Genomic DNA, 9,294 nt, shown 5'->3' with positions numbered 1-9,294 from the left:
TCGGCTGGGAGGAGAGCCCCGGCCCGCCGCCCCGCCGGAGCAGCCGCAATCGCGCTCCCCGCATCTCTACCGGAGGCGATTGGCGGGCAAGTGCAGGGGGGCGGGGGGCGGGGAGGGCCCGTTGACCCTTTACTTCCCACCCAGCGAGGACCGCGCTGCCCGGGCCGACCCGGGCGGCCAGGCCGAGGCGGGGGAGGAGGATCCGGCACCCCAGCCCTTGGGAGGCTGGGGACGGCCGCGGAAGTCGTCGTCCGGAAGACGGACGACTTGAACTCAGGACAGACACAGCGACCGGGCCCCGAGTCTGAGGATGTAACTGGGGAGCCAGACCCAGGGAGGCAGAGGCTTGGGGGAAGCGACGGGAGACTCACGGTTTTCTCGAAGAAGGGGTGGGGAGCACGAGGGGGTGGGGACGAGGAGGAGGATGGAATCTGGCTGAGGCTGATTCAAGACATCAAGCTTGTGCAATGCAAACCTTCCCGAGGCCACGCGCCCCGCCCCGCCCCGTCCTCGTCCCCTGATTCTCGGGGGGCCACGTTCCTCCTTTAATGAAACGGTGTCCAGTCACAAATCCCCACGCCGTCCACCTTACACGGACTCGGTGTCGTATTATAGATCTCAATAAAGCTAGAAAAAATTAGAATTTTTTTTAAAAGTGTTCCTTGGCTCGAAAGGGATTTTAACAAGTGAAATGGTGATTTGAAAAGACAAAAAAGGACAGTCGGGGAAAGCAGAATGATGGATAAGAACCTAAAAGCATTATGTTCAGTGTTTCACATTCATTGTATGGGGGGGGGGGTTCCAAATTATTTCTTTTTTTTCCTTTCTTTCTGTTTTTAAGCACTGGAACCTTTTCGTGAGATGAAGTCTTACCAAAGACACTATTCTAGAAAAGACCATGGTGGGATTGGCAGTAGTCCGAGCCCCTCCTTCCCCACGTGCATCTTCCCTTGGGCCCATCAACAAAACCTTACCTACAGCTGGAAAGGCCCTGATGCGTCCTTTCTCCTCACCATAACTGTGTGCCATAGGAATCAGATCTCTATTTTATTGGTGTGGGATTAAGAGAGGTTAGGTAACTCCCCCCTGGTCACACAGCTGGTCACTGACACAACTGAGACTCCAAAGTCTACATAGTTAGCCTTCTCAAAGGCCATCTTTTTAGTAAGTAAATGAAATCCTACTCTAACAATGCATTTGGGGCACCTGGCTGGCTCAGTCAGAAGAGCGTGCTACTCTTAAATTCAGGGTCATGAGTTGGAGCCCCGTGTTGGGTGTAGAGATTACTTAAATACAAATAAAATCGTGTAAAATTATAAAAATAAAAATGCATTCAACAAAAATGTCAGGATACTAATAGTTGTCAAAGCTGATGTCTACTACAGTATTCTATTTACTTGGCATATGCTGAAAATTTCCCACAATAAAACATTTTTTTAAATACATTATATTTACAAGGTTGTTCACTGATCCCAATTGCCAAGGTTTATAAACAGCCTTAACATCCATCAGTTGGACACCAATAGGGTTAAATAAAGGAGGGGACTTCCGAAACCAGACTATTGTGCAACCAACAGAAAAAGCTAGACACGTAAGAGTACATACTGGACGAGTCCTTTTATATAATACAGAATTCTGAATGAGGTAGGGACTTCGAGGGGCACTTCTGGATGCTGATAACATTCGAATTAGCAATCTGGGTCCTGGTTACTCAGAGGAGTGTCCACTTAGGATTCATGAAGTCTTATGTATGTTACACTTTATTATTTTTTTAAAAAAGGACTGAACCAGCTCCGTGTGTGCTTAATATTGAAGGATTTCCAGCAGAGTCAAAATGGTAGAATATTGGTAATTTTACATAGCTCCATAGAATATATTAGTAAGTGTAAAAGCAAGTTGTAGAAGTGTGTAGCACATGTCACCATTTGAGAAAAATATATACACAACTTCTTGCTTGTGTATGTAAAGAAAAGACATCTCATGAAGGATACATGAGAAACTGTTAGCGTAGTTTGTCTCCTGGGAAGGAAACTGGGTAGGCAGCTGGGGAAGAGAAGTGAAAGGAAAATTTGCTCTTCGCTGCTCACCTTTTGGTAAAATTTGAATTTTGTACCATGAGCATGTATTAACTATTCAAAATATGAGGTTACTCTAATTTAACCATATATTAGGGGCGCCTGAGTGACTCAGTCGGTTAGGCGTCTGACTCTTGATCTCAGCTCAAGTCATGATCTCAGGGCCTTGAGATCCAGGCTTTACACTGGACATGGAATCTGCTTAAGATTCTCTCTCTCCTCTCCCTCTGCCCATCCCCCAACCTTTCTCTTTCTCTCTCTCTAAAAAAAATAATAAAAATAAACATGTATTCTATTTACGTAGCGCTATTTGGGGAGTAAGAAGAGTTTTAAATGACTAGTCCATGGACCTCACTTATAGTATCAACCTTCTTGAAGGAAAAGGAGGGAGAGAAAATCAATATGCCTGTTTTCTACAAATTGAGCAAATTGAGGATCTTGAAAGCGAAACTGTCCAGGGACCCATCTTGGACCAGAGATTGTTTCCATTTTAAAACTCCAAGGTTGGGATGCCTGGGTGGCTCAGGTCAAGCATCTGCCTTCAACTCAGGTCATGATCCCAGGGTCCTGGGATCAAGTCCCGCATCGGGCTCCTTGCTCAGCAAGGAGCCTGCTTCTCCCTCTGCCTGCCTCTGTCTCTCTCTCTCTGATAAATAAATAATCTTAAAAAAAATAAATAAAACTCCAAGGTTGGAAGAGGGGAAAGACTTGGTCTTTGTCTTGGTTTCGCCACCTCCCTGCTGGATGACCTTGGGTGAATCACTTAACCTCTCTGCCTCTTGGTTTCCTCATCTTCAAAAAGGAGATAATATTTACCTTTCAGGGTTGTTGTGAGAATAAAATAAAAGTTGGTTATCCTCATGATTGTCACTGTGTCCAAATCCTTATCCTATACAATCCCCTCCGAAATATCTTTAATAACTAGCGAATTATGCACTTCCATGGACAAAAGGGAATCCTAACCTCACTAAACAGCCCAGGTCACCATTGAACAGCTCACATTGTTAGAAAGTTCTGCCTTGAGTTGAACCCAAATCGGCTTCCCTATGTGATTCTCCCCTCTGCAGTCCTGGGCTACCACTCCCCCTTCTATGTGGCTACCAGCTTCCTTTTCGTGAAAACAGCTCCCTCTCCTAGCAGTGCTGGTGTCCTCTTCCCCAGGAGGAGCACCCCGGGTTCTTTCAAGGGCTCCTCCTATGTCATGTGACTCTGCCGCCAAATGCTCGGTCTCCTCCTCCGTGGCCGCATCAGCCTTTTGTTCAAACTGACTTGGCATCAACAAAAACAACCCATGGTACACAGGTTGCTAACACCCTCTCCTTCATCCCGTGTTTGGACTGTGAATCCCCCTTAACGGAGAACAAGGTCATCCACGTGTCCTCTTAAATTGTCATCCATTGTCCAAGATCTTTTCCAACATGAATTTTACTATGTAAACTATGAAGTATCCCTCCCAGCTTTGACAACTACGTGTCTGCTGACTGTGACTTCTTTGACTTTATCAGAGTCATCAATAAAACACTGACTAAGACACGGTCTGGAGTGATGTGCTCTGTCCAGGTTGGCCCCGATCTGCTTCTCTTTCTTCAACGTTTTGGGGCCACTGCTGATTGTCTAACTTGGGGTGTCACCAGCTTCTCCCACTCAGCGTACATGTCCCCATCCATAAAGACTTGATAAGAGGCCTTGTCAGATGTCCTACTAACATCAAAACACATGTTATCTATAGCATTTCCCGATCTAGCAATTCTGTTTTAAAAAAGGGAATGAGGTTTGCTGAGCATGAACTGCTAGGGGACCCTTGCTGGCTTCTTAGGAACCATCACTTCCCTAAGTGTTTTTCCTTTTTTAGTTGCTACATCGAAATCCCAACATCTGCCCCTCCTGCCATCATCAGAATCAAATACAATTACAGCTATGACACAACTTCACAAAATGTACGTGGTAGTGAACATCTAAAAGTTTATCATCTACTGAATGGGACCTTCCTGGCCCAGTGAAGCTCAAGGTCCTCACTGTGCCATGGGTTAGAAGACAGATGGGGTATTTAAAAAAAAAAAAAAAAGATGATATTCAAATTGGGGGGATTTCACAAAATTATACATTTAATGATATATTTTAATTATTAATATTAAGTTGTTTAATGTTTTACTGTCCAAAAATAATTACATCACAATGCCTTTCAGAAAGCAAAAGCAAAACAGGGAAGACAATGTTATTGAATGTCTAGATCATGCTAGAATCCACACAAACCCTCTCCTTTGACCACCATAATAACTCTGTAAAATAGGAAGCCCTCCATTCTGCAGATGAAGACAAGACCCAAAGAGATTAGGGCCACGCAGACAATAAACCCAAACAAACAAATTCCAGCCCAAACCAAGCCTATTTGGCTCCAGGTTCCTCATGCTTTCCAGTTACCAAGATTTGCTTTCTCTGACTTGCTGGTACATGGCTGATTCCTTCCTAGCACCCCGCAAACAGTCTAGAACTCCATAGGTCCTCCTATCATTACCTTCTCTCCTTTTCTTAGCATGAATAAAGCACTCAGCTGCAAGAGACGCTAGGAGATGTAGCCTGTGTCCTGAGCGATCACAAACCGACTTACCTAAGAATCTGGAGTTCTCTTACTGGGAACGCAGAGAATGGACACTCGAGGACAAGCAGCTGCTTCCGCCATAAACCCTAAGGAGCATCAGTTGTGTCTCTACTTTCCTTGCCTGTTTCTATTCCTATAGTAAAGATAGTTCTCCATTGTGGGGCACCTGGGTGGCTCAGTCAGTTAAGTGTCTGCCTTCGGCTCAGGTCATGATCCCAGGGTCCTGGGATCCAGCCCCGCATCAGGATCCCTCCTCTTTTCTGTTCTGTTTCTCTGGAGAAACCCGACGAATATAGGACCCTAAGTAAATTTTTAACCTTCTGAGCTCCAGGTTTTCAGCTTATAAAATGGGGGCAAAAATAACAACATGGTGCTGTAATAAAGATAGTGTTCATAAAGTACCTAGCAGGTGCCAATGCACAGTAGGCCCTTAATAAAGATTTGGAACTTCTCCCCCCACTCTCTATAGTGCAAGTAAGTTTGCATCAGCCAAGGGAGGGCACAAAGAGGTTCCCTCATCAGTCTTGAGAAGGTTTAAAAGGGCATTGCCTGAAGGAGGGGACCTAGTCCTGAAACTTATAAATCATTTACTGTAACCCCTTAATTTTACAAATGTGAAAACAAAAACCCAGAGAGACTCATTTACCTAGGATCAGAGAATTAGGGGCAGAACAGAAATTGAAACCCAGATTTTCAGGGTTTCTTCCCTGATGACTTGGGATCTCTAACTGTACTTTAACCAACTTGTTCAAAGACGTTAGAATTTTCTGCACATGCTTGGAATTCTCAGGAAATTCAGCAAATTGTGAAAACACCTGGGTTTTTCTTATGGATTATTTTCACTGGCCGTGGTTTTAACATATAACCACATGTAAAATATGGGATCTCTACTATAAAAGACTTTAGGCAAGCACACCTTCTGCCACGGGGCCCCAGATTTGCACTCAAGAAAATAGCTAATGGCACTCGTCTATTTGCCATTTCTATTTCATTTTTGTCTCTGTTTTCAGACACTTAATGTGGATTGAGGTTAGGGCAAACTTAATATGACTTCATGATGGCATGATGTTCAAACTATCTCATTTCCTATTCACAATCCACCTAAGATTAGCAGTTCCCAAATTCCTCAATTAATCAGACCAGTAGAATCAGCACCTTCAAAAATTAGAGGGAACGATATTATCTGTCAACTTTGAATTTTGCCAAAATAAAATTAAAAATTTACACGACTATCCTATATGTCATCATATTGCACGAAAGGAAGGACTTTTAACAGCAAACATAGGACAGACCTTGCAAGCCTCTCTATATATCCAGATAGGATAGCAAATTTTTTTTTTTTAAGTTTATTTGAGAGAGAGGGAGAGAGAGTGTGCAAGCAGAGGGAGCAGGAGAGGGAGAAGTGGGTTCCCCACTGAGCAGGGAGCCCGATGCTAGACTCGTTCCCAGGATCCTGAGGTCATGACCTGAGCTGAAGGCAGACGCTTAACTGACCGAGCCACCCAGGCGCCCCTGGGATGGCAAATTTTAACAATGCGCCTGGAGAATTTAGGAAGGGAAGCAGCATGCATTATTTGATCATCTCCGTTGTCCTCCAAAAAGTAACAAAATTGACTCCTTACTTGTTACAGTTTTAAGATGCGCTATGTGAAAAAGCTTTCAAAATAAAGAACAAGGAAGAAGGGGTGCCTGGGTGGCTCAGTCAGTTAAGCCTCCACCTCCGGCTCAGGTCATGATCCTGGGGTCCTAGGATCGAGGCCCACTTTGGCTTCCTGCTGAGCCAGGAGTCTGCTTCTCCCTCTCCTTCCGCCTGTTGCTTCCCCTGCTTGTGCCCTCTGTCAAATAAATAAATAAAACTTAAGAAAGAAGAGAAAAGGGCGCCTGGGTGGCTCAGTTGGTTAAGCGACTGCCTTCGGCTCAGGTCGTGATCCTGGAGTCCCGGGATCGAGTCCCGCATCGGGCTCCCTGCTCGGCGGGGAGCCTGCTTCTCCCTCTGACCCTCCCCCCTCTCATGCGCTCTCTCTCTCTCTCATTCTGTCTCAAATAAAATCTTTAAAACAGAAAGAAGAGAAAAAAAGAACAAGGAAGAAGGTAGCTGGCAGTGCATCCATGGGCTCATGATGCTGCTTTCTCTGCTTTCATGAAGTCCAAGTTCAAAATTTTCTCTAATAAAAAGCATCGTTCTTTAGGAAATATGACCCAATGTTAAGATTTGATAAAGCTGGGTATGTGTATGCAAGTGTTTATTCTGTACCCTTTGAACATACTTTAAGTTTTGTCCTTGCCATCCCTGCTTGGAAGTTTTTGTGGGCTACATCCAACATCTGGGCCCACACAGTTTCTTCTGACGCCTTTTTTCCTGAGCCTGGGTCACACCTTCTTCCTTGCCTTACTCACAATTTTTTCTTGAAATCTGGACAATTTGGATGATACTGGAGCAAGTACGATATTCTGATGTAAAAAAACCTGATTCAATTTAAACCGACGAAATCGGTTTCCCCCATGGGAGAGTGCAGCTCCTGGTGTCTCTGCTGTTTTTATATTCTTTTTTTTTTTTTTATCCTGTGCTCTGGCTTCCCAGAGGTTGCTCCTGCGTGGCCTTAACGGTCCTCAGAGCCCGAGCCGCTTCCATCCCCGGCCCGCGGCCCCGGGGTGCAGACCGAGAAATGCTCTAAGGCCAGTCCTTCCTTGGCTTTCTCAGTTCAGAGTCTCCCCGCTAAGTTCCCACGGGTCGGCCCCTCGCCCTGTCTGGAATTGCGATCTGAAGACGGGCAGAGCTGACTTTTTGCCACGTTTCCTTCAAGTTCAGCATTTTTTTTTTTTTAAGATTTTATTTATTTATTTGAGAGAGAGAGAGAATGAGAGACAGAGAGCATGAGAGGGAGGAGGGTCAGAGGGAGAAGCAGACTCCCTGCCGAGCAGGGAGCCCGATGCGGGACTCGATCCCGGGACTCCAGGATCATGACCTGAGCCGAAGGCAGTCGCTTAACCAACTGGGCCACCCAGGCACCCCAAGTTCAGCACTTTTAACAGACAAAGTCGCAGTTTGTGCATAGTCTACACCGGCCCCCACCATGCAGCCCACCCCCTCGGGCAATAAAGCTGCTGGTTTGCATGATTAGCTTTTGCTAGCTCTTCATGATGGGCTTGGTGCGAGGGAAACTGGGAGGTTTGGGGAGCCCCAGGCAGGAAGGCCTACAGACTCCAGTGGTTCTTATCGGAAGCTCTAGACATTTTTCAAAAATCAACAATGTTCAGTTTCTTGCCTGTTTCTGGTCAATTACCAGGGCCCCCAAAAGGTTGTTTTTGACCATTTTAGTTTCCTACTTTTTTTTTTTTTTCTTTCCAGGGAGGGATGGGCTGATATAGCCCATCGTCCCACTGCTATAGCCAGATGTCTCTAAATATCCTTACCGTGTCTTCTTACATGCTTGAAATATCTGACACACACACACATTAAAGGATGACAGCAGAAAATTATTTTTCACCAAGTCAAACTAATGGCCCAAGGAGGGGGGTAAATAAAAGTGGAAAGACTTCTAAAAACTGAAGTCTTCATTTCTCCAGTGGCAGTTCTGTGGAGAATTGATTTTCACTCTCTTGAATATTTTTCAGCACAGGAGCTGCAATGGGCAAGGGCAAGCGTGGAGAGAGCAGCCCAGGTTGAGCCCGCACACCTCGGCTGCCTCTGGGAGGAACACATCTGCACGTGGTGTGGTAAATGCTTTAGGGAGACGACTTTGAAATGATTCCAAAAATTCCAAAAGACTACACATTCCATGTAAGTTTTCAAAAATAAAAAATTACCTCATTAGTCTAGAACTTGTGACTCCATCACCGTCACCCTCTTTATTCACGGAGAGTGCCTGAAAATCCCTTTTTTGAAGGGATTAATGTGCTAACTCACAGATGACACCACGGGTTCTTTAGAAACACACCTCAGTGGAAGGAGCTGCGCAGGAAACCTGAAGCAAATATTTAGGACTCTGGTTTCCAAGTCTTTTCTTGAAAGGAAATCATGTTTCCCTTTCACCGTCTGGGATGGACTGTCCTCTGGGAAGTGTTTGCATTTGCCCTGGGTCAGGAAGGGCTTGAGGTTGATTCCCCATTGCTAAAGTGTCTCACAATACAAGGTCCTTCAACATCTAATTGCTGTGTATTTTTTTAAAGATTTTATTTTTAAAGTCATCTCTCCACCCAACGTGGGGCTCAAACGCACGACCCCAAGATCAAGAATCGAACGCTCCCCAGACTGAGGCAGCCAGGCATCCCCAAATGCCACATATTTTAGAAAAAATGATGTCGCTTACATTTCTAACAGGCCAAAGAAATCTGGGAAACAACCTTACCAAACTCTTGACATTAAGTTCACGGTATTTTCAATCGAGACTTAACTTCTGAGGGTCAGAGGATGCTGGAGCTGAACAGGAGAGGACTCTTGTGAAAACAGCCACAGATGAAAATGATCACAGTTACGGTATCATGATAGAGCAAATCATTCATTTCTTAACCCCAGGAGGGCTGAAAGCCTGATGCACAGAAGAACCAAGGCAGAAAACCAAGTAAGGGTTCAAATATTTGCCTTAAGTTTTTATTTATTTACATTCTTGAATTTTTCTT

The sequence above is a fragment of the Neomonachus schauinslandi genome, chromosome 9 (genome assembly GCF_002201575.2).
Source record: "Neomonachus schauinslandi chromosome 9, ASM220157v2, whole genome shotgun sequence".
Taxonomy (NCBI): Eukaryota; Metazoa; Chordata; class Mammalia; order Carnivora; family Phocidae; genus Neomonachus; species Neomonachus schauinslandi.
This window is presented reverse-complemented; position numbering follows the sequence as displayed.